Source organism: Tenrec ecaudatus, unplaced genomic scaffold, assembly GCF_050624435.1.
Source record: "Tenrec ecaudatus isolate mTenEca1 unplaced genomic scaffold, mTenEca1.hap1 Scaffold_115, whole genome shotgun sequence".
Lineage (NCBI taxonomy): Eukaryota > Metazoa > Chordata > Mammalia > Afrosoricida > Tenrecidae > Tenrec > Tenrec ecaudatus.
The window spans coordinates 324,098-348,602 of NW_027457705.1; positions in this window are offsets into that span (position 1 = coordinate 324,098).

Genomic DNA, 24,505 nt, shown 5'->3' on the forward strand with positions numbered 1-24,505 from the left:
CCCTTAGGATTAAGGAACCCCAGGCCTGGGACGCCCCAGCCCTTAGGCTTAGGGATCCCCAGGCCTGGGGCGCCCCAGCCCTTAGGCTTTGGGAGCCACATGCCTGGGGCACCCAATCCCTTAGGCTTAGGGAGCCCCGGGCCTGGGGCGCCACAGCCCTTAGTTTAGGGAGCCCTATGCCTGGGGCGCCCCAGCCCTTAGGCTTAGGGAGCACCTGGCCTGGGGCGCCCCAGCCCTTAGGCTTTGGGAACCCCGGCCTGGGACGCACCAGCCCTTAGGCTTAGGGAACCCCAGGCCAGGGGCGTCCCAGCACTTAGGCTTAGGGAGCCGCAGGCCTTGGGCTCCCCAGCTCTTAGAGTTAGGAAGCCCCAGGCCTAGGGCGGCCCAGCCCTTAGGCTTAGGAAGCCTCATGCCTGGGGCGCCCCAGCCCTTAGGATAAAGGAACCCCAGGCCTGAGACCCCCCAGCCATTAGGCTTAGGGAGCCTCATGCCTGGGGCGCCCCAGCCCTTAGGCTTAAGGAACCCCAGGCCTGGGGCACCCCATCCCTTAGGCTTAGGGAGAACCTGGCCAGGGGCGCCCCAGCACTTAGGCTTTGGGAGCCCCAAGCCTGGGGTGCCCCAGCATTTGGCTTAGGGTCCCCCAGACCTGGGGCGCCCCTGCCCTTAGGTTATGGAGCCCCAGGACTGGGGCGCCCCAGCATTTAGGTTTAGGGAGCCCCAGGCCTGGGGCGCCCAGCCCTTAGGATTAGGGAGCCCCAGGCTTGGGGTGCCCCAGCCCTTAGGCTTAGGAAGCCCCAGTTTGGGGAGCCCCAGCCCTTAGGCTTTGGGAGCCCCAGGCCTGGGGCGCCCCAGGCCTTAGGCTTAGGGAGCACCAGGCCTGAGGCGCCCCAGCACTTAGGCTTGGGAGCCCAAGGCCTGGGGTGCCCCAGCCCTTAGGCTTAGGGAGTCCCAGGCTTGGAGCCCCCCAGCCCTTAGGCTTTGGGCGCCCCAGGCCTGGGGCGCCACAGCCCTTAGGCTTAGGGAGCCCCACGCCTGGACCCCCAACCCTTAGGCGTTGGGAGCCCAAGGTCTGGGGCGCCACAGACCTTAGGCTTAGGGAGCCCCAGGCCCGGGGCGCCCCAGCCCTTAGGCTTAGGGAGCCCCAAGCCTTGCGTGCCCCAATCCTTAGGCTTTGGGAACCCCAGGCCTGGGCGCCCCAGCCATTAGTCTTTGGGAGCCGCAGGCCTGGGGCGCTCTAGCCATTAGGCTTTGGGTGCCCCAGGACTGGGGTGCCCCAGCCATTAGGCTTAGGGAGCCCCGGCCTGGGGCGCCCCAGCCTTTAGGCTTAGGGAGCCCCAGGCCTGGGGTGCCCCTGCCCTTAGGCTTAGGGATCCCTAGGCCTGGGGAGCCCCAGGCCTTAGGCTTAGGGAGCACCTGGCCTGGGGCGACCCAGAACTTAGACTTAGGGAGCCCCAGGCCTGGTGCGCCACAGCACTTAGGCTTAGGGAGCCCCAGGCATGGGCCGACACATCCCATAGGCTTAGGGAGCCCCAGGACTGGGGTGCCCCAGCACTTAGGCTTAGGGAGCCCCAGGCCTTGGGCGCCCCAGCCCTTAGAGTTAGGGAGCCCCAGGCCTAGGGCGCCCCAGCTCTTAGGCTTAGGGAGCCTCATGCCTGGGGCTCCCCTACCCTTAGGATTAAGGAACCCCAGGCCTGCCTGGGACGCCCCAGCCCTTAGGCTTTGGGTGCCTCATGCCTGGGGCGCCCCACCCCTTAGGCTTTAGGAACCCCAGCCCAGGGGCACCCCAGCGTTTAGGCTTAGGGAGAACCTGGCCAGGGGCGCCCCAGCACTTAGGCTTTGGGAGCCCCAGGCCTGGGGCTTCCCAGCCCTTAGGCTTAGGGAGCTCCAACATGGGGCATCCCAGCCCTTAGGCTTTGGGAGCCCAAGGCCTGGGGCGCCCCAGCCCTTAGGCTTAGGGAGCCCGAGGCCTGGGGCGCCCCTGCACTTAGGCTTAGGGAGCCGCAGGGCATGGGGAAACCCAACCTATAGGCTTAGGAAGCCCCAGGCCTGGGGCGCCCCAGCCCTTAGGCTTTGAGAGCCCCAGGACTGGGACGCCCCAGCCCTTAGGCTTAGGGAGCCCCAGGTGGGGCGCCAAAGCCTTTAGGCTTAGGTAGCCCTAGGCCTTTTGCGCCCCAACCCTTAAGCTTAGGGAGCCACAGGGCTGGGGCGCCCCATTCCCTTAGGATTAAGGAACCCCAGGCCTGGGACGCCCCAGCCCTTAGGCTTAGGGATCCCAAGGCCTGGGGCGCCCCAGCCCTTAGGCTTTGGGAGCCACATGACTGGGGCGCCCAAGCCCTTAGGCTTAGGGAGCCCCGGGCCTGGGGCGCCACAGCCCTTAGTTTAGGGAGCCCTATGCCTGGGGCGCCCCAGCCCTTAGGCTTAGGGAGCACCTGGCCTGGGGCGCCCCAGCCCTTAGGCTTTGGGAACCCCGGCCTGGGACGCCCCAGCCCTTAGGCTTAGGGAACCCCAGGCCAGGGGCGTCCCAGCACTTAGGCTTAGGGAGCCGCAGGCCTTGGGCGCCCCAGCTCTTAGAGTTAGGAAGCCCCAGGCCTAGGGCGCCCCAGCCCTTAGGCTTAGGGAGCCTAATGCCTGGGGCGCCACAACTCTTAGTATTAAGGAACCCCAGGCCTGGGACGCCCCAACCCTTAGGCTTAGGAAGCCTCATGCCTGGGGCGCCCCAGCCCTTAGGATAAAGGAACCCCAGGCCTGAGACGCCCCAGCCATTAGGCTTAGGGAGCCTCATGCCTGGGGCGCCCCAGCCCTTAGGCTTAAGGAACCCCAGGCCTAGGGCACCCCATCCCTTAGGCTTAGGGAGAACCTGGCCAGGGGCGCCCCAGCACTTAGGCTTTGGGAGCCCCAAGCCTGGGGTGCCCCAGCATTTGGCTTAGGGTCCCCCAGACCTGGGCGCCCCTGCCCTTAGGCTTACGGAGCCCCAGGCCTGGGACTCCACAGCCCTTAGCTTTGGAAGCCCCAGGCCAGGGGCTTCCCAGCCCTTAGGCTTAAGGAACCCCAGGCCTGGGGCGTCCCAGCCCTTAGGCTTAGGGAGAACCTGGCCAGGAGCGCCCCAGCACTTAGGCTTTGGGAGCCCCAGGCCTGGGGCTTCCCAGCCCTTAGGCTTACGGAGCCCCACGCCTGCCCCCCCCAGTCCTTAGGCTTTGGGAGCCCAAGGCCTGGGGCGCCCCAGCCCTTAGGCTTAGGGAGCCTCAGGCCTGTGGCGCCCCAGCATTTACACTTTGGGAGCCCAAGGCCTGGGGCGCCCCAGCCCTTAGGCTTAGCGAATCCCAGGCTTGGAGCGCCCCTGCCCTTAGGCTTGGGTAGCCCCAGGATGGGGCGCCCCAGCCCTTAAGCTTAGGTAGCCCCAGGCCTGGGGCGCCCCAGCACTTAGGCTTAGGGAGCCACAGGTGGGGCGCCAAAGCCTTTAGGCTTAGGGAGCCCCAAGCCTTGGGCGCCCCAGCCCTTAAGCTTAGGGAGCCCCAAGCCTTGGGCGCTCCAGCCCTTAAGCTTAGGGAGACCCAGGCTTGTGCACCCCAGCCTTTAGGCTTTGGGAGCCCCAGGACTGGGGCGCCCCAGTCATTAGGCCTTGGGAGCCCCAAACCTGGGGCGCCCCAGCCTTTAGGTTATGGAGCCCCAGGACTGGGGCGCCCCAGCATTTAGGTTTAGGGAGCCCCAGGCCTGGGGCGCCCAGCCCTTAGGATTAGGGAGCCCCAGGCTTGGGGTGCCCCAGCCCTTAGGCTTAGGAAGCCCCAGTTTGGGGAGCCCCAGCCCTTAGGCTTAGGGAGCACCAGGCCTGAGGCGCCCCAGCACTTAGGCTTGGGAGCCCAAGGCCTGGGGCGCCCCAGCCCTTAGGCTTAGGGAGTCCCAGGCTTGGGGCCCCCCAGCCCTTAGGCTTTGGGCGCCCCAGGCCTGGGGAGCCACAGCCCTTAGGCTTAGGGAGCTCCACGCCTGGACCCCCAACCCTTAGGCGTTGGGAGCCCAAGGTCTGGGGCGCCACAGACCTTAGGCTTAGGGAGCCCCAGGCCAGGGGCGCCCCAGCCTTTAGGCTTAGGGAGCCCCAAGCCTGGCGTGCCCCAATCCTTAGGCTTTGGAAACCCCAGGCCTGGGCGCCCCAGCCATTAGGCTTTGGGAGCCGCAGGCCTGGGGCGCTCTAGCCATTAGGCTTTGGGTGCCCCAGGACTGGGGTGCCCCAGCCATTAGGCTTAGGGAGCCCCGGGCCTGGGGTGCCCCTGCCCTTAGGCTTAGGGATCCCTAGGTCTGGGGCGCCCCTGCCCTTAGGCTTAGGGATCACCTGGCCTGGGGCGCCCTAGAACTTAGGCTTAGGGAGCCCCAGGCCTGTGGCGCCCCAGCACTTAGGCTTAGGGAGCCCCAGGCCTGGGGCACCCCTGCCCTTAGGCTTTGGGAACCCCAGACTGGGACGCCCCAACCCTTAGGCTTAGGGTGCCCCAGGCCTGGGGCGCCCTAGCCTTTAGGTTATGGAGCCCCAGGACTGGGGCGCCCCAGCATTTAGGTTTAGGGAGCCCCAGCCCTTAGGATTAGAGAGCCCCAGGCTTGGGGTGCCCCAGCCCTTCGGCTTAGGAAGCCCCAGTTTGGGGAGCCCCAGCCCTTAGGCTTAGGGAGCCCCAGGCCTGGGGCGCCCCAGCCTTTAGGCTTAGGGAGCACCACGCCTGAGGCGCCCCAGCACTTAGGCTTTGGGAGCCCAAGGCCTGGGGCGCCCCAGCCCTTAGGCTTAGGGAGTCCCAGGCTTGGGGCCACCAGCCCTTAGGCTTTGGGAGGCCATGGCCTGGGGCGCCACAGACCTTAGGCTTAGGGAGCCCCAGGCCAGGGGCGCCCCAGCCCTTAGGCTTAGGGAGCCCCAAGCCTGGCGCGCCCCAATCCTTAGGCTTTGGGAGCCCCAGGCCTGGGCGCCCCAGCCTTTAGACTTTGGGAGCCGCAGGCCTGGGGCTCTCTAGCCATTAGGCTTAGGGATCCCTAGGCCTGGGGCGCCCCAGCCATTAGGCTTAGGGAGCACCTGGCCTGGGGCACCCAAGAACTTAGGCTTAGGGAGCCCCAAGCCTGGGGCGCCCCAGCACTTAGGCTTAGGGAGCCCCAGGCCTGGGGCGACCCACCCCATAGGCTTAGGGAGCCCCAGGCTTGGGGCGCCCCTGCCCTTAGGCTTTGGGAACCCCAGATTGGGACGCACCAACCCTTAGGCTTAGGGTGCCCCAGGCCTGGGGTGCCCCAGCACTTAGGCTTAGGGAGCCTCAAGCCTGGGACTCCCCAGCCCTTAGCATTAAGGAACCCCAGGCCTGGGACGCCCCAGCCCTTAGGCTTAAGGAACCCCAGACCTGGGGCGCCCCATCCCTTAGGCTTAGGGAGAAACTGGCCAGGGGCGCCCCAGCACTTAGGCTTTGGGAGCCCCACGCCTGGGGCTTCCCAGCCCTTAGGCTTAGGGAGCCCCACGCCTGGGGCACCCCAGCCCTTAGTATTTGGGACCCCAGTCCTGGGGCGCCCCAGCCCTTAGGCTTAGGGAGCCCAGGCCGGTGGCGCCACAAACCCTTAGGCTTTGGGAGACCCAGGCGTGGGGTGCCCCAGTCCTTAGGAAAAGGGAGCCCCAGGCCTGGGGGGCCCCAGCTTTTAGGCTTTAGGAACACCTGGTTGGGGCGCCCCAGAACTTAGGCTTAGGGAGCCCCAGGGCCTGGGGTGACACACTCCATAGGCTTAGGGAGCCCCAGGCCTGGGGCGCCCCAGCACTTAGGCTTAGGGAGCCCCAGGCCTGGGGCGACCCATCCCATAGGCTTTGGGAACCCCAGACTGGGACGCCCCAACCCTTAGGCTTAGGGTGCCCCAGTTCTGGGGCGCCCCAGCACTTAGGCTTAGGGAGTCCCAGGTGTGGGCGCCCCAGCCCTTAGAGTTAGGGTGGCCGAGGCCTAGGGCTCCCCAGCCCTTACGCTTAGGGAGCCTCATGCCTGGTGCTCCCCAGCCCTTAGGATTAAGGAACCCCTGGCCTGGGGCTCCCCAGCCCTTAGGCTAATGGAGAACCTGGCCAGGGGCGCCCCAGCACTTAGGCTTTGGGAGCCCCAGGCCTGGGGCGCCCCAGCCCTTAGGCTTAGGAAACACCTGGCCTGGGGCGCCCCAGAACTTAGGCTTAGGGATCCCCAGGCCTGTGGCTCCCCAGACCTTAGGCTTTGGGAGCCCCAGGCCTGGGATGCCCCAGCCCTTAGGCTTTGGGAGCCCCAGGCATGTGGCGTCCCATCCCTTAGGCTTTGGGAACCCCAGGCAGGGGTGCGCCAGCCCGTAGGCTTAGGGAGCCCCAGGCCTGGGGCACCCCAGCACTTAGGCTTAGGGAGCCTCATGCCTGGGGCGCCCCAGCCTTTGTTTTAAGGAACCACAGGCCTGGGGCACCCCAGCACTTAGGCTTATGGAGCCCCAGGCCTGGGGTGCCCCAGCCATTACGCTTAGGGACCCCCAGGTCTTGGGCGCCCCTGCACTTAGGCTTAGGTAGCCCCAGGTCTGGGGCGCCCCAGACTTTAGTGTTTGGGACCACAGTCCTGGGACGCCCCAGCCCTTAGTCTTAGGGAGGCCCAGGCCTGCGGCGCCCCAAACCCTTGGGCTGTGGGAGCCCCAGGACTGGGGTGCCCCAGTCCTTAGGAAAAGGGAGCCCAGGGCCTGGGGCGCCCCAGCCCTTAGGCTTAGGGAGCACCAGGCCTGAGGCGCCCCAGCACTTAGGCTTTGGGAGCCCAAGGCCTGGGGCACCCCAGCCCTTAGGATTTGGGACCCCAACCCTGGGGCGCCCCAGCCCTTAAGCATTGGGAGCCTCAGGCCTGGGGCGCCCCAGAACTTAGGCTTAGGGACCCCCTGGCCTGGGGTGCCCCTGCCCTTAGGCTTAGGTAGCCCCAGGCCATGGGAGCCCTAGCCCTTAGGCTTAGGGAGCCCCAAGCCTGGCGCGCCCCAGCCTATAGGCTTTGGGAGCCCCAGGCCTGGGGCGCCCCTGCCTTTAGGCTTCGGGAGCCGCAGCCTGGGGCGCTCCAGCCATTAGGCTTTGGGTGCCCCAGGATGGGGTGCCCCTGCCCTTATGCTTAGGGATCCCTTGGCCTGGGGCGCCCCAGCCCTTAGGCTTAGGGAGCACCTGGCGTGGGGCGCCCCAGAACTGAGGCTTAGGGAGCCCCAGGCCTGGGGCGACCCATCCCATAGGCTTAGGGAGCCCTAGGCCTGGGGCGCCCGAGCCCTTAGGCTTTGGGAGCCCCGGCCTGGGATGCCCCAGCCCTTAGGATTAGGGAGCCCCAGGCCTGTGGCGCCCCAGCACTTAGGCTTAGGGAGCCCCAGGCCATGGGCGCCCCAGCCCTTAGAGTTAGGGAGCCCAAGGCCTAGGGCGCCCCAGCCCTTAGGCTTAGGGAGCCTCATGCCTAGGGCGCCCCAGCCCTTAGGGTTAAGGAACCCCAGGCCTGGGGCGCCCCAGCACTTAGGCTTTGGGAGCCCCAGGCCTGGGGCTTCCCAGGCCTTAGGCTTATGGAGCCCCACGCTTGGCCCCCCCACCCCAGCCCTTAGGCTTTGGGAGCCCAAGGCCTGGGGCGCCCCAGCCCTTAGGCTTAGGGAGCCCCAGGCCTGGGGCGCCCCAGCATTTAGGCTTTGGGAGCCCAAGGCCTGGGGCGCCCCAGCCCTTAGGCTTAGGGAGTCCAGGTTTGGGGTGCCCCAGCCCTTAGGCTTTGGGAGCCCTAGGCCTGGGCGCCCCGCCCTTAGTCTTTGGGAGCCCAAGGCCTGGGGCGATCCAGCCCTTAGGATTTGGGACCCCAGTCCTGGGGCGCCCCAGCCCTTAGGCTTAGGGAGCTCCTGGCCTGTGGCGCCGCAGCCTTTAGGCTTTTCGAGCCCCAGGCCTGGGGTGCCCCAGTCCTTAGGAAAAGGGAGCCCCAGGCCTGGGGCGCCCCAGCCTTTAGGCTCTGGGAGGCGCAGGCGTGGGGCGCTCCAGCCATTAGGCTTAGTGAGCCCCGGGCCTAGGGTGCCCCAGCTCTTAGGCTTAGGGAGTCCTAGGCCTGGGGGCGCCCCAGCCCTTAGGCTTAGGTAGCACCTGGCCTGGGGCGTCCCAGCCTTAGGCTTAGGGAGCCCCAGGCCTGGGGCGCCCCAGCCCTTAGAGTTAGGGAGCCCCAGGCCTAGGGCGCCCCAGCCCTTAGGCTTAGGGAGCCTAATGCCTGGGGCGCCACAACTCTTAGTATTAAGGAACCCCAGGCCTGGGACGCCCCAACCCTTAGGCTTAGGGAGCCTCATGCCTGGGGCGCCCCAACCCTTAGGCTTAAGGAACGCCATGCATGGGGCGCCCCAGCCCTTAGGCTTATGGAACCTGGCCAGGGGCGCCCCAGCATTTAGGCTTAGGGACCCCCAGGCCTGGGGCGCCCCTGCCTTAGGCTTCGGGAGCCCCGGGCCTGGGGCGCCCCAGCTCTTAGGCTTAGGGAGCCCTAGGCCTGGGGCTTCCCTGCCCTTAGGCTTAGGGACCACGTGGCCTGGGGCGCCCAAGAACTTAGGCTTAGGGAGCACCAGGCCTGAGGCGCCCCAGCACTTAGGCTTTGGGAGCCCAAGGCCTGGGGCGCCCCAGCCCTTAGGCTTAGGGAGTCCCAGGCTTGGGGCCCCCCAGCCATTAGGCTTAGGGAGCCCCACGCCTGGGGCCCCCCAACCCTTAGGCTTTGGGAGCCCAAGGCCTGGGTTGCCACAGACCTTAGGCTTAGGGAGCCCCAGGCCTGGGGTGCCCCTGCCCTTAGGCTTAGGGATCCCTAGGCCTGGGGTGCCCGAGCCCTTAGGCTTAGGGAGCACCTGGCCTGGGGCGCCCCAGAACTTAGGCTTAGGGAGCCCCAGGCCTTGGGCGCCCAAGCCCTTAGAGTTAGGAAGCCCCAGACCTAGGGCGCCCAGCCCTTAGGCTTAGGGAGCCTCATGCCTGGGGCGCCCCAGCCGTTAGGCTTAGGGAACCCCAGGCCTGGGGTGCCCCAGCCATTAGGATTAGGAACCCCCAGGCCTGGGGCGCCCCTGCGTTTAGGCTTAGGTAGCCCTAGGCCTGTGACGCCCCAGCCCTAAGGTTTAGGGAGCCCCAGGCCTGGGGCGCCCCAGCCCTTAGGCTGTGGGAGCACCAGGCCTGGGGCGCCCCAGCCCTTAGGCTGTGGGAGCAGCAGGCCTGGGGCACCCCAGCCCTTAGGCTTTGGGAGCCGCAGGCCTGGGGAGCTCCAGCCCTTAGGCTTAGGGAACACCTGGCCTGGGGCGCCCCATAATTTAGACTTAGGGAGCCCCAGGCCTGGTGCGCCACAGCACTTAGGCTTAGGGAGCCCCAGGCCTTGGGCGCCCCAGCCCTTAGAGTTAGGGAGCCCCAGGCCTGGGGCGCCCCAGCCCTTAGTATTTGGGACCCCAGTCCTGGGGCGCCCCAGCCCTTAGGCTTAGGGAGCCCCAGGCCTGTGGCGCCCCAAACCCTTAGGCTTTGGGAGCCCCAGGCCTGGGGTGCCCCAGTCCTTAGGAAAAGGGAGCCCGAGGCCTGGGGCGCCCCAGCCCTTAGAATTAGGAAGCCCCAGGTTGGGGAGCCCCAGGCCTTAGGCTTAGGGAGCCCCACGCCTGGGGCGCACCAGCCCTTAGGCATAGGACGACCCAGGCCCGGGGATCCCCACCATTAGGCTTTGGGAGGCCCAGGCCTGGGGCGACCCAGCACTTAGGCTTAGGGAGCCCCAGGCCATGGGCGCCCCAGCCCTTAGGGTTAAGGAACCCCAGGCCTGGGGCGCCCCAGCACTTAGGCTTTGGGAGCCCCACGCTTGGCCCCCCCACCCCAGCCCTTAGGCTTTGGGAGCCCAAGGCCTGGGGCGCCCCAGCCCTTAGGCTTAGGGAGCCCCAGGCCTGGAGCGCCCCAGCATTTAGGCTTTGGGAGCCCAAGGCCTGGGGCGCCCCAGCCCTTAGGCTTAGGGAGTCCCAGGTTTGGGGTGCCCCAGCCCTTAGGCTTTGGGAGCCCTAGGCCTGGGCGCCCCGCCCTTAGTCTTTGGGAGCCCAAGGCCTAGGGCGATCCAGCCCTTAGGATTTGGGACCCCAGTCCTGGGGCGCCCCAGCCCTTAGGCTTAGGGAGCTCCTGGCCTGTGGCGCCGCAGCCTTTAGGCTTTTTGAGCCCCAGGCCTGGGGTGCCCCAGTCCTTAGGAAAAGGGAGCCCCAGGCCTGGGGCGCCCCAGCCTTTAGGCTCTGGGAGCCGCAGGCGTGGGGCGCTCCAGCCATTAGGCTTAGTGAGCCCCGGGCCTAGGGTGCCCCAGCTTTTAGGCTTAGGGAGTCCTAGGCCTGGGGGCGCACCAGCCCTTAGGCTTAGGTAGCACCTGGCCTGGGGCGTCCCAGCCTTAGGCTTAGGGAGCCCCAGGCCTGGGGCGTCCCAGCCCTTAGAGTTAGGGAGCCCCAGGCCTAGGGCGCCCCAGCCCTTAGGCTTAGGGAGCCTAATGCCTGGGGCGCCACAACTCTTAGTATTAAGCAACCCCAGGCCTGGGACGCCCCAACCCTTAGGCTTAGGGAGCCTCATGCCTGGGGCGCCCCAACCCTTAGGCTTAAGGAAAGCCATGCATGGGGCGCCCCAGCCCTTAGGCTTATGGAACCTGGCCAGGGGCGCCCCAGCATTTAGGCTTAGGGACCCCCAGGCCTGGGGCGCCCCTGCCTTAGGCTTCGGGAGCCCCGGGCCTGGGGCGCCCCATCTCTTAGGCTTAGGGAGCCCTAGGCCTGGGGCTTCCCAGCCCTTAGGCTTAGGGACCACGTGGCCTGGGGCGCCCAAGAACTTAGGCTTAGGGAGCACCAGGCCTGAGGCGCCCCAGCACTAAGGCTTTGGGAGCCCAAGGCCTGGGGCGCCCCAGCCCTTAGGCTTAGGGAGTCCCAGGCTTGGGGCCCCCCAGCCCTTAGGCTTAGGGAGCCCCACGCCTGGGGCCCCCCAACCCTTAGGCTTTGGGAGCCCAAGGCCTGGGTTGCCACAGACCTTAGGCTTAGGGAGCCCCAGGCCTGGGGTGCCCCTGCCCTTAGGCTTAGGGATCCCTAGGCCTGGGGTGCCCGAGCCCTTAGGCTTAGGGAGCACCTGGCCTGGGGCGCCCCAGAACTTAGGCTTAGGGAGCCCCAGGCCTTGGGCGCCCAAGCCCTTAGAGTTAGGAAGCCCCAGACCTAGGGCGCCCAGCCCTTAGGCTTAGGGAGCCTCATGCCTGGGGCGCCCCAGCCGTTAGGCTTAGGGAGCCTCATGCCTAGGGCGCCCCAGCCCTTAGGGTTAAGGAACCCCAGGCCTGGGGCGCCCCAGCACTTAGGCTTTGGGAGCCCCAGGCCTGGGGCTTCCCAGGCCTTAGGCTTATGGAGCCCCACGCTTGGCCCCCCCACCGCAGCCCTTAGGCTTTGGGAGCCCAAGGCCTGGGGCGCCCCAGCCCTTAGGCTTAGGGAGCCCCAGGCCTGGGGCGCCCCAGCATTTAGGCTTTGGGAGCACAAGGCCTGGGGCGCCCCAGCCCTTAGGCTTAGGGAGTCCCAGGTTTGGGGTGCCCCAGCCCTTAGGCTTTGGGAGCCCTAAGCCTGGGCGCCCCGCCCTTAGTCTTTGGGAGCCCAAGGCCTGGGGCGATCCAGCCCTTAGGATTTGGGACCCCAGTCCTGGGGCGCCCCAGCCCTTAGGCTTAGGGAGCTCCTGGCCTGTGGCGCCGCAGCCTTTAGGCTTTTCGGGCCCCAGGCCTGGGGTGCCCCAGTCCTTAGGAAAAGGGAGCCCCAGGCCTGGGGCGCCCCAGCCATTAGGCTTAGTGAGCCCCGGGCCTAGGGTGCCCCAGCTCTTAGGCTTAGGGAGTCCTAGGCCTGGGGGCGCCCCAGCCCTTAGGCTTAGGTAGCACCTGGCCTGGGGCGTCCCAGCCTTAGGCTTAGGGAGCCCCAGGCCTGGGGCGCCCCAGCCCTTAGAGTTAGGGAGCCCCAGGCCTAGGGCGCCCCAGCCCTTAGGCTTAGGGAGCCTAATGCCTGGGGCGCCACAACTCTTAGTATTAAGGAACCCCAGGCCTGGGACGCCCCAACCCTTAGGCTTAGGGAGCCTCATGCCTGGGGCGCCCCAACCCTTAGGCTTAAGGAACGCCATGCATGGGGCGCCCCAGCCCTTAGGCTTATGGAACCTGGCCAGGGGCGCCCCAGCATTTAGGCTTAGGGACCCCCAGGCCTGGGGCGCCCCTGCCTTAGGCTTCGGGAGCCCCGGGCCTGGGGCGCCCCAGCTCTTAGGCTTAGGGAGCCCTAGGCCTGGGGCTTCCCAGCCCTTAGGCTTAGGGACCACGTGGCCTGGGGCGCCCAAGAACTTAGGCTTAGGGAGCACCAGGCCTGAGGCGCCCCAGCACTTAGGCTTTGGGAGCCCAAGGCCTGGGGCGCCCCAGCCCTTAGGCTTAGGGAGTCCCAGGCTTGGGGCCCCCCAGCCCTTAGGCTTTGGACGCCCCAGGCCTGGGGCGCCCCAGCCCTTAGGCTTTGGGAGGCCATGGCCTGGGGCGCCACAGACCTTAGGCTTAGGGAGCCCCAGGCCATGGGCGCCCCAGCCCTTAGAGTTAGGGAGCCCAAGGCCTAGGGCGCCCCAGCCCTTAGGCTTAGGGAGCCTCATGCCTAGGGCGCCCCAGCCCTTAGGGTTAAGGAACCCCAGGCCTGGGGCGCCCCAGCACTTAGGCTTTGGGAGCCCCAGGCCTGGGGCTTCCCAGGCCTTAGGCTTATGGAGCCCCACGCTTGGCCCCCCCACCCCAGCCCTTAGGCTTTGGGAGCCCAAGGCCTGGGGCGCCCCAGCCCTTAGGCTTAGGGAGCCCCAGGCCTGGGGCGCCCCAGCATTTAGGCTTTGGGAGCCCAAGGCCTGGGGCGCCCCAGCCCTTAGGCTTAGGGAGTCCCAGGTTTGGGGTGCCCCAGCCCTTAGGCTTTGGGAGCCCTAGGCCTGGGCGCCCCGCCCTTAGTCTTTGGGAGCCCAAGGCCTGGGGCGATCCAGCCCTTAGGATTTGGGACCCCAGTCCTGGGGCGCCCCAGCCCTTAGGCTTAGGGAGCTCCTGGCCTGTGGCGCCGCAGCCTTTAGGCTTTTCGAGCCCCAGGCCTGGGGTGCCCCAGTCCTTAGGAAAAGGGAGCCCCAGGCCTGGGGCGCCCCAGCCTTTAGGCTCTGGGAGCCGCAGGCGTGGGGCGCTCCAGCCATTAGGCTTAGTGAGCCCCGGGCCTAGGGTGCCCCAGCTCTTAGGCTTAGGGAGTCCTAGGCCTGGGGGCGCCCCAGCCCTTAGGCTTAGGTAGCACCTGGCCTGGGGCGTCCCAGCCTTAGGCTTAGGGAGCCCCAGGCCTGGGGCGCCCCAGCCCTTAGGCTTAGGGAGCCCCAGGACTGGGGTGCTCCAGCACTTAGGCTTAGGGAGCCCCAGGCCTTGGGCGCCCTAGTCCTTAGAGTTAGGGAGCCCCAGGCCTAGGGCGCCCCAGCCCTTAGGCTTAGGGAGCCTAATGCCTGGGGCGCCACAACTCTTAGTATTAAGGAACCCCAGGCCTGGGACGCCCCAACCCTTAGGCTTAGGGAGCCTCATGCCTGGGGCGCCCCAACCCTTAGGCTTAAGGAACGCCATGCATGGGGCGCCCCAGCCCTTAGGCTTATGGAACCTGGCCAGGGGCGCCCCAGCATTTAGGCTTAGGGACCCCCAGGCCTGGGGCGCCCCTGCCTTAGGCTTCGGGAGCCCCGGGCCTGGGGCGCCCCAGCTCTTAGGCTTAGGGAGCCCTAGGCCTGGGGCTTCCCAGCCCTTAGGCTTAGGGACCACGTGGCCTGGGGCGCCCAAGAACTTAGGCTTAGGGAGCACCAGGCCTGAGGCGCCCCAGCACTTAGGCTTTGGGAGCCCAAGGCCTGGGGCGCCCCAGCCCTTAGGCTTAGGGAGTCCCAGGCTTGGGGCTCCCCAGGCCTTAGGCTTAGGGAGCCCCACGCCTGGGGCCCCCCAACCCTTAGGCTTTGGGAGCCCAAGGCCTGGGTTGCCACAGACCTTAGGCTTAGGGAGCCCCACGCCTGGGGTGCCCCTGCCCTTAGGCTTAGGGATCCCTAGGCCTGGGGTGCCCGAGCCCTTAGGCTTAGGGAGCACCTGGCCTGGGGCGCCCCAGAACTTAGGCTTAGGGAGCCCCAGGCCTTGGGCGCCCAAGCCCTTAGAGTTAGGAAGCCCCAGACCTAGGGCGTCCAGCCCTTAGGCTTAGGGAGCCTCATGCCTGGGGCCCCACAGCCGTTAGGCTTAGGGAACCCCAGGCCGGGGGTGCCCCAGCCATTAGGATTAGGGACCCCCAGGCCTGGGGCGCCCCTGCGTTTAGGCTTAGGTAGCCCTAGGCCTGTGACGCCCCAGCCCTTAGGTTTAGGGAGCCCCAGGCCTGGGGCGCCCCAGCCCTTAGGCTGTGGGAGCCCCAGGCCTGGGGCGCCCCAGCCCTTAGGCTGTGGGAGCACCAGGCCTGGGGCGCCCCAGCCATTAGGCTTTGGGAGCCGCAGGCCTGGGGAGCTCCAGCCCTTAGGCTTAGGGAACACCTGGCCTGGGGCGCCCCATAATTTAGACTTAGGGAGCCCCAGGCCTGGTGCGCCACAGCACTTAGGCTTAGGGAGCCCCAGGCCTTGGGCGCCCCAGCCCTTAGAGTTAGGGAGCCCCAGGCCTGGGGCGCCCCAGCCCTTAGTATTTGGGACCCCAGTCCTGGGGCGCCCCAGCCCTTAGGCTTAGGGAGCCCCAGGCCTGTGGCGCCCCAAACCCTTAGGCTTTGGGAGCCCCAGGCCTGGGGTGCCCCAGTCCTTAGGAAAAGGGAGCCCCAGGCCTGGGGCGCCCCAGCCCTTAGAATTAGGAAGCCCCAGGTTGGGGAGCCCCAGGCCTTAGGCTTAGGGAGCCCCACGCCTGGGGCGCACCAGCCCTTAGGCATAGGACGCCCCAGGCCCGGGGATCCCCACCCTTAGGCTTTGGGAGGCCCAGGCCTGGGGCGACCCAGCCCTTAGGCTTAGGGAGCACCAGGTAGGCTTTGGGAGCCCCAGGCCTGGGATGCCCCAGCCTTTAGGCTTTGGGAGCCCCAGGCCTGTGGCGCCCCATCCCTTAGGCTTTGGGAACCCCAGGCAGGGGTGCGCCAGCCCTTAGGCTTAGGGTGCCCCAGGACTGGTGTGCCCCAGCCATTAGGCTTAGGGAGCCCCGGGCCGGGGGTGCCCCTGCCCTTAGGCTTAGGGATCCCTAGGTCTGGGGCGCCCCAGCCCTTAGGCTTAGGGAGCACCTGGCCTGGGGCGCCCTAGAACTTAGGCTTAGGGAGCCCCAGGCCTGTGGCGCCCCAGCACTTAGGCTTAGGGAGCCCCAGGCCTGGGGCACCCCTGCCCTTAGGCTTTGGGAACCCCAGACTGGGACGCCCCAACCCTAAGGCTTAGGGTGCCCCAGGCCTGGGGCGCCCTAGCCTTTAGGTTATGGAGCCCCAGGACTGGGGCGCCCCAGCATTTAGGTTTAGGGAGCCCCAGCCCTTAGGATTAGAGAGCCCCAGGCTTGGAGTGCCCCAGCCCTTCGGCTTATGAAGCCCCAGTTTGGGGAGCCCCAGCCCTTAGGCTTAGGGAGCCCCAGGCCTGGGGCGCCACAGCCTTTAGGCTTAGGGAGCACCACGCCTGAGGCGCCCCAGCACTTAGGCTTAGGAGCCCCAGGCCTGGGGCGCCCCAGCCCTTAGGCTTAGGGAGTCCCAGTTTGGGGAGCCCCAGCCCTTAGGCTTAGGGAGCCCCAGGCCTGGGGCGCCCCAGCCTTTAGGCTTAGGGAGCACCACGCCTGAGGAGCCCCAGCCCTTAGGCTTAGGGTGCCCCAGTTCTGGGGCGCCCCAGCACTTAGGCTTAGGGAGCCCCAGGAGTGGGCGCCCCAGCCCTTAGAGTTAGTGTGGCCGAGGCCTAGGGCGCCACAGCCCTTAAGCTTAGGGAGCCTCATGCCTGGTGCTCCCCAGCCCTTAGGATTAAGGAACCCCTGGCCTGGGGCTCCCCAGCCCTTAGGCTAAGGGAGAACCTGGCCAGGGGCGCCCCAGCACTTAGGCTTTGGGAGCCCCAGGCCTGGGGCGCCCCAGCCCTTAGGCTTAGGGAACACCTGGCCTGGTGCGCCCCAGAACTTAGGCTTAGGGATCCCCAGGCCTGTGGCTCCCCAGCCCTTAGGCTTAGGAGCCCCAGGCCTGGGATGCCCCAGCCCTTAGGCTTTGGGAGCCCCAGGCATGTGGCACCCCATCCCTTAGGCTTTGGGAACCCCAGGCAGGAGTGCGCCAGCCCGTAGGCTTAGGGAGCCCCAGGCCTGGGGCACCCCAGCACTTAGGCTTAGGGACCCCCTGGCCTGGGGTGCCCCTGCCCTTAGGCTTAGGTAGCCCCAGGCCATGGGAGCCCTATCCCTTAGGCTTAGGGATCCCCAAGCCTGGCGCGCCCCAGCCCTTAGGCTTTGGGAGCCCCAGGCCTGGGGCGCCCCAGCCTTTAGGCTTCGGGAGCCGCAGTTGGGGCGCTCTAGCCATTAGGCTTTGGGTGCCCCAGGACTGGGGTGCCCCTGCCCTTATGCTTAGGGATCCCTTGGCCTGGGGCGCCCCAGCCATTAGGCTTACGGAGCACCTGGCGTGGGGCGCCCCAGAACTTAGGCTTAGGGAGCCCCAGGCCTGGGGCGCCCCAGCACTTAGGCTTTGGGAGCCCCAGGCCTGGGGCGCCCCAGCCCTTAGGCTTAGGGAACACCTGGCCTGGGGCGCCCCAGAACTTAGGCTTAGGGAGCCCCAGGCCTGGGGCGACCCATCCCATAGGCTTAGGGAGCCCTAGGCCTGGGGCGCCCGAGCCCTTAGGTTTTGGGAGCCCCGGCCTGGGATGCCCCAGCCCTTAGGATTAGGGAGCCCCAGGCCTGGGGCGCCCCAGCACTTAGGCTTAGGGAGCCCCAGGCCATGGGCGCCCCAACCCTTAGAGTTAGGGAGCCCAAGGCCTAGGGCGCCCCAGCCCTTAGGCTTAGGGAGCCTCATGCCTAGGGCGCCCCAGCCCTTAGGGTTAAGGAACCCCAGGCCTGGGGCGCCCCAGCACTTAGGCTTTGGGAGCCCCAGGCCTGGGGCTTCCCAGGCCTTAGGCTTATGGAGCCCCACGCTTGGCCCCCCCACCCCAGCCCTTAGGCTTTGGGAGCCCAAGGCCTGGGGCGCCCCAGCCCTTAGGCTTAGGGAGCCCCAGGCCTGGGGCGCCCCAGCATTTAGGCTTTGGGAGCCCAAGGCCTGGGGCGCCCCAACCCTTAGGCTTAGGGAGTCCCAGGTTTGGGGTGCCCCAGCCCTTAGGCTTTGGGAGCCCTAGGCCTGGGCGCCCCGCCCTTAGTCTTTGGGAGCCCAAGGCCTGGGGCGATCCAGCCCTTAGGATTTGGGACCCCAGTCCTGGGGCGCCCCAGCCCTTAGGCTTAGGGAGCTCCTGGCCTGTGGCGCCGCAGCCTTTAGGCTTTTCGAGCCCCAGGCCTGGGGTGCCCCAGTCCTTAGGAAAAGGGAGCCCCAGGCCTGGGGCGCCCCAGCCTTTAGGCTCTGGGAGCCGCAGGCGTGGGGCGCTCCAGCCATTAGGCTTAGTGAGCCCCGGGCCTAGGGTGCCCCAGCTCTTAGGCTTAGGGAGTCCTAGGCCTGGGGGCGCCCCAGCCCTTAGGCTTAGGTAGCACCTGGCCTGGGGCGTCCCAGCCTTAGGCTTAGGGAGCCCCAGGCCTGGGGCGCCCCAGCCCTTACAGTTAGGGAGCCCCAGGCCTAGGGCGCCCCAGCCCTTAGGCTTAGGGAGCCTCATGCCTGGGGCGCCACAGCTCTTAGTATTAAGGAACCCCAGGCCTGGGACGCCCCAACCCTTAGGCTTAGGGAGCCTCATGCCTGGGGCGCCCCAACCCTTAGGCTTTGGGAGGCCATGGCCTGGGGCGCCACAGACCTTAGGCTTAGGGAGCCCCAGGCCATGGGCGCCCCAGACCTTAGAGTTAGGGAGCCCAAGGCCTAGGGCGCCCCTGCGTTTAGGCTTAGGTAGCCCTAGGCCTGTGACGCCCCAGCCCTTAGGTTTAGGGAGCCCCAGGCCTGGGGCGCCCCAGCCCTTAGGCTGTGGGAGCACCAGGCCTGGGGCGCCCCAGCCCTTAGGCTGTGGGAACACCAGGCCTGGGGCGCCCCAGCCCTTATGCTTTGGGAGCTGCAGGCCTGGGGAGCTCCAGCCCTTAGGCTTAAGGAACACCTGGCCTGGGGCGCCCCATAATTTAGACTTAGGGAGCCCCAGGCCTGGTGCGCCACAGCACTTAGGCTTAGGGAGCCCAGGCCTTGGGCGCCCCAGCCCTTAGAGTTAGGGAGCCCCAGGCCTGGGGCGCCCCAGCCCTTAATATTTGGGACCCCAGTCCTGGGGCGCCCCAGCCCTTAGGCTTAGGGAGCCCCAGGCCTGTGGTGCCCCAAACCCTTAGGCTTTGGGAGCCCCAGGCCTGGGGTGCCCCAGTCCTTAGGAAAAGGGAGCCCCAGGCCTGGGGCGCCCCAGCCCTTAGAATTAGGAAGCCCCAGGTTGGGGAGCCCCAGGCCTTAGGCTTAGGGAGCCCCACGCCTGGGGCGCACCAGCCCTTAGGAATAGGACGCCTAAGGCCCGGGGATCCCCACCCTTAGGCTTTGGGAGGCCCAGGCCTGGGGCGACCCAGCCCTTAGGCTTAGGGAGCACCAGGTAGGCTTTGGGAGCCCCAGGCCTGGGATGCCCCAGCCTTTAGGCTTTGGGAGCCCCAGGCCTGTGGCGCCCCATCCCTTAGGCTTTGGGAACCCCAGGCAGGGGTGCGCCAGCCCTTAGGCTTAGGGAGCCCCAGGCCTGGGGCGCCCCACCCTTAGGCTTAGGGAGCCCCAGGCCTGGGGCGCCCCTGCCCTTAGGCTTACGGAGCCCCAGGCCTGGGACTCCACAGCCCTTAGCTTTGGAAGCCCCAGGCCAGGGGCTTCCCAGCCCTTAAGCTTAAGGAACCCCAGGCCCGGGGTGTCCCAGCCCTTAGGCTTAGGGAGAACCTGGCCAGGGGCGCCCCAGGACTTAGGTTTTGGGAGCCCCAGGCCTGGGGCTTCCCAGCCCTTAGGCTTAGGGAGCCCCACGCCTGGGCCCCCCCAGTCCTTAGGCTTTGGGAGCCCAAGGCCTGTTGCGCCCCAGCCCTTAGGCTTAGGGAGCCTCAGGCCTGTGGCGCCCCAGCACTTACGCTTTGGGAGCCCAAGGCCTGGGACGCCCCAGCCATAGGCTTAGCGAATCCCAGGCTTTGGGCGCCCCAGCCCTTAGGCTTGGGTAGCCCCAGGATGGGGCGCCCCAGCCCTTAGGCTTAGGTAGCCCCAGGCCTGGGGCGCCAAAGCCTTTAGGCTTAGGGAGCCCAAGCCTTGGGCGCCCCAGCCCTTAAGCTTAGGGAGCCCCAGGCCTGGGTTGCCCCAGCCTTTAGGCTTTGGGAGCCCCAGGACTGGGGCGCCCCAGTCATTAGGCCTTGGGAGCCCCAGACCTGAGGATTCCCAGCCTTTAGGTTATGGAGCCCCAGGACTGGGGCGCCCCAGCATTTAGGCTTAGGAAGCCCCAGGCCTGGGGCGCCCCAGCCCTTAGGATTAGGGAGCCCCAGGCCTGGGGCGCCCCAGCCCTTAGGCTTAGGGAGCACCAGGCTTGAGGTGCCCCAGCACTTAGGCTTTTTGAGTCCAAGGCCTGGGGCGCCCCAGCCCTTAGGCTTAGGGAGTCCCAGGCTTGGGGCCCCCCAGCCCTTAGGCTTTGGGTGCCCCAGGCCTGTGGCGCCACAGACCTTAGGCTTAGGGAGCCCCACGCCTGGGGCCCCCCAACCCTTAGGCTTTGGGAGCCCAAGGCCTGGAGCGCCACAGACCTTAGGCTTAGGGAGCCCCAGGCCAGGGGCGCCCCAGCCCTTAGGCTTAGGGAGCCCCAAGCCTGGCGCGCCCCAATCCTTAGGCTTTGGGAGCCCCAGGCCTGGGCGCCCCTGCCTTTAGACTTTGGGAGCCGCAGGCCTGGGGCGCTCTAGCCATTAGGCTTTGGGTGCCCCAGGACTGGGGTGCCCCAGCCATTAGGCTTAGAGAGCCACGGGCCTGGGGTGCCCATGCCCTTAGGCTAAGGGATCCCTAGGCCTGGGGCGCCCCAGCCCTTAGGCTTAGGGAACACCTGGCCTGGGGCGCCCCAGCACTTAGGCTTAGGGAGCCCCATGCCTGGGCCGATCCATCCCATAGGCTTAGGGAGCCCCAGGCCTGAGGCGCCCCTGCCCTTAGGCTTTGGGAACCCCAGACTGGGACGCCCCAACCCTTAGGCTTAGGGTGCCCAGGCCTGCGGTGCCCCAGCCTTTAGGTTATGGAGCCCCAAGACTGGGGCGCCCCAGCATTTAGGTTTAGGGAGCCCCAGGCCTGGGGCGCCCCAGCCCTTAGGATTAGGGAGCCCCAGGCTTGGGGTGCCCCAGCCCTTAGGCTTAGGAAGCCCTTGTTTGGGGAGCCCCAGCCCTTAGGCTTAGGGAGCCCCAGGCCTGGGGCGCCCCAGCCCTTAGGCTTAGGGAGCACCAGGCCTGAGGCGCCCCAGCACTTAGGCTTAGGGAGCCCAAGGCCTGGGGCGCCCCAGCCCTTAGGCTTAGGGAGTCCCAGGCTTGGGGCCCCCCAGACCTTAAGCTTAGGGTGCCCCACGCCTGGGGCCCCCCAACCCTTAGGCTTTGGGAGCCCAAGGCCTGGGTTGCCACAGACCTTAGGCTTAGGGAGCCCCAGGCCTGGGTGCCCCAGCCTTTAGGCGTTGGGAGCCGCAGGCCTGGGGCGCTCTAGCCATCAGGCTTTGGGTGCCCCAGGACTGGGGTGCCCCAGCCATTAGGCTTAGGGAGCCCCAGGCCTGGGGTGCCCCTGCCCTTAGGCTTAGGGATCCCTAGGCCTGGGAAGCCCCAGCCCTTAGGCTTAGGGAGCACCTGGCCTGGGGCGCCCAAGAACTTAGACTTAGGGAGCCCCAGGCCTGGTGCGCCACAGCACTTAGGCTTAGGGAGCCCCAGGCCTGGGCCGACCCATCCCATAGGCTTAGGGAGCCCCAGGACTGGGGTGCCGCAGCACTTAGGCTTAGGGAGCCCCAGGCCTTGGGCGCCCCAGCCCTTAGAGTTAGGGAGCCCCAGGCCTAGGGCGCCCCAGCTCTTAGGCTTAGGGAGCCTCATGCCTGGGGCTCCCCTACCCTTAGGATTAAGGAACCCCAGGCCTGCCTGGGACGCCCCAGCCCTTAGGCTTTGGGTGCCTCATGCCTGGGGCGCCCCACCCCTTAGGCTTTAGGAACCCCAGGCCAGGGGCGCCCCAGCGCTTAGGCTTAGGGAGTACCTGGCCAGGGGCACCCCAGCACTTAGGCTTTGGGAGCCCCAGGCCTGGGGCTTCCCAGCCCTTAGGCTTAGGGAGCTCCACGCATGGGGCATCCCAGCCTTTAGGCTTTGGGAGCCCAAGGCCTGGGGCGCCCCAGCCCTTAGGCTTAGGGAGCCCCAGGCCTGGGGCGCCCCTGCACTTAGGCTTAGGGAGCCCCAGGGCATGGGGAGACCCAACCTATAGGCTTAGGAAGCCCCAGGCCTGGGGCGCCCCAGCCCTTAGGCTTTGAGAGCCCCAGGACTGGGACGCCCCAGCCCTTAGGCTTAGGGAGCCCCAGGTGGGGTGCCAAAGCCTTTAGGCTTAGGTAGCCCTAGGCCTTTTGCGCCCCAACCCTTAAGCTTAGGGAGCCACAGGGCTGGGGCGCCCCAGTCCTTAGGATTTGGGAGCCCCAGGTCTGGGGCGCACCAGCCCTTAGGCTTTTGGAGACCCAGTCCTGGGGCGCACCAGCCCTTAGGCTTAGGAAGCCCCAGGCCCGGGGAGCCCCAGCGCTTAGGCATAGGGAGCCCACGCCTGGGGCGCCCCAGCCCTTAGTCATAGGAAGCCCCAGGCCCGGGGCTCCCCAGCCCTTAGGCTTAGGGAGCCCCAGGCCTTGAGCGCCCCAGCACTTATGCTTAGGGAGCACCTGGCCTGGGGCACCCCAGAACTTAGGCTTAGGGAGCCGCAGGCCTTGGGCGCCCCAGCCTTTAGAGTTAGGGAGCCCCAGGCCTAGGGCGCCAGCCCTTAGGCTTAGGGAGCCTCAAGTCTGGTGCGCCCCAGCCCTTAGGTTTAGGGAGAAACTGGCCAGGGGCGCCACAGCCCTTAGGCTTTGGAAGCCGCAGGCCTGGGGCACTCCAGCCATTAGGCTTAGGGAGCCTAGGGCCTGGGGCGCCCCAGGCCTTAGGCTTAGGGAACCCTAGGCCTGGGGCGCTCCAGCCCATAGGCTTAGGGAGCATCTGGTCTGGGGCACCCCAGAACGTAGGCTTAGGGAGCCCGAGGCCTGGGGCGCCCCAGCATTTAGGCATAGGGAGCTCCAGGCCTGTGGCGACGCATCCCATAGGCTTTGGGAGCCCCAGGCCTCGGACGCCCCAGCCCTTAGGCTTTGGGAGTCCCGGCCTGGGACGCTACAGCCCTTAGGCTTAGGGAGCCCCAGGCCTTGGGCGCCCCAGCCCTTAGAATTAGGGAGCCCCAGGCCTAGGGCGCCCAGCCCTTAGGCTTAGGGAGCCTCATGCCTGGGGCGCCCCATTCCCTTAGGATTAAGGAACCCCAGGCCTGGGAAGCCCCAGCCCTTAGGCTTAGGGATCCCCAGGCCTGGGGCGCCCCAGCCCTTAGGCTTTGGGAGCCACATGCCTGGGGCGCCCAAGCCCTTAGGCTTAGGGAGCCCCGGACCTGGGGCGCCACAGCCCTTAGGCTTAGGGAGCCCTATGCCTGGGGCGCCCCAGCCCTTAGGCTTAGGGAGCACCTGGCCTGGGGCGCCCCAGCCCTTAGGCTTTGGGAACCCGGGCCTGGGACGCCCCAGCCCTTAGGCTTAGGGAACCCCAGGCCAGGGGCGTCCCAGCACTTAGGCTTAGGGAGCCGCAGGCCTTGGGCGCCCCAGCTCTTAGAGTTAGGAAGCCCCAGGCCTAGGGCGCCCCAGCCCTTAGGCTTAGGAAGCCTCATGCCTGGGGCGCCCCAGCCCTTAGGATAAAGGAACCCCAGGCCTGAGACGCCCCAGCCATGAGGCTTAGGGAGCCTCATGCCTGGGGCGCCCCAGCCCTTAGGCTTAAGGAACCCCAGGCCTGGGGCACCCCATCCCTTAGGCTTAGGGAGAACCTGGCCAGGGGCGCCCCAGCACTTAGGCTTTGGGAGCCCCAAGCCTGGGGTGCCCCAGCATTTGGCTTAGGGTCCCCCAGACCTGGGGCGCCCCTGCCCTTAGGCTTACGGAGCCCCAGGCCTGGGACTTCACAGCCCTTAGCTTTGGAAGCCCCAGGCCAGGGGCTTCCCAGCCCTTAGGATTAAGGAACCCCAGGCTTGGGGCGTCCCAGCCCTTAGGCTTAGGGAGAACCTGGCCAGGAGCGCCCCAGCACTTAGGCTTTGGGAGCCCCAGGCCTGGGGCTTCCCAGCCCTTAGGCTTAGGGAGCCCCACGCCTGCCCCCCCCCCCAGTCCTTAGGCTTTGGGAGCCCAAGGCCTGGGGTGCCCCAGCCCTTAGGCTTAGGGAGCCTCAGGCCTGTGGCGCCCCAGCATTTACACTTTGGGAGCCCAAGGCCTGGGGCGCCCCAGCCCTTAGGCTTAGCGAATCTCAGGCTTGGGGCGCCCCTGCCCTTAGGCTTGGGTAGCCCCAGGATGGGGCGCCACAGCCCTTAAGCTTAGGTAGCCCCAGGCCTGGGGCGCCCCAGCACTTAGGCTTAGGGAGCCCCAGGTGGGGCGCCAAAGCCTTTAGGCTTAGGGAGCCCCAAGCCTTGGGCGCCCCAGCCCTTAAACTTAGGGAGCCTCAAGCCTTGGGCGCCCCAGGCCTTAAGCTTAGGGAGACCCAGGCCTGTGCACCCCAGCCTTTAGGCTTTGGGAGCCCCAGGACTGGGGCGCCCCAGTCATTAGGCCTTGGGAGCCCCAAACCTGGGGCGCCCCAGCCTTTAGGTTATGGAGCCCCAGGACTGGGGCGCCCCAGCAATTAGGTTTAGGAAGCCCAAGGCCTGGGGCGCCCAGCCCTTAGGATTAGGGATCCCCAGGCTTGGGGTGCCCCAGCCCTTAGGCTTAGGAAGCCCCAGTTTGGGGAGCCCCAGCCCTTAGGCTTAGGGATCCCTAGGTCTGGGGCGCCCCAGCCCTTAGGCTTAGGGAGCACCTGGCCTGGGGCGCCCTAGAACTTAGGCTTAGGAAGCCCCAGGCCTGCGGCGCCCCAGCACTTAGGCTTAGGGAGCCCCAGGCCTGGGGCACCCCTGCCCTTAGGCTTTGGGAACCCCAGACTGGGACGCCCCAACACTTAGGCTTAGGGTGCCCCAGGCCTGGGGCGCCCCAGCCTTTAGGTTATGGAGCCCCAGGACTGGGGCGCCCCAGCATTTAGGTTTAGGGAGCCCCAGCCCTTAGGATTAGAGAGCCCCAGGCTTGGGGTGCCCCAGCCCTTCGGCTTAGGAAGCCCCAGTTTGGGGAGCCCCAGCCCTTAGGCTTAGGGAGCCCCAGGCCTGGGGCGCCCCAGCCTTTAGGCTTAGGGAGCACCACGCCTGAGGCACCCCAGCACTTAGGCTTTGGGAGCCCAAGGCCTGGGGCGCCCCA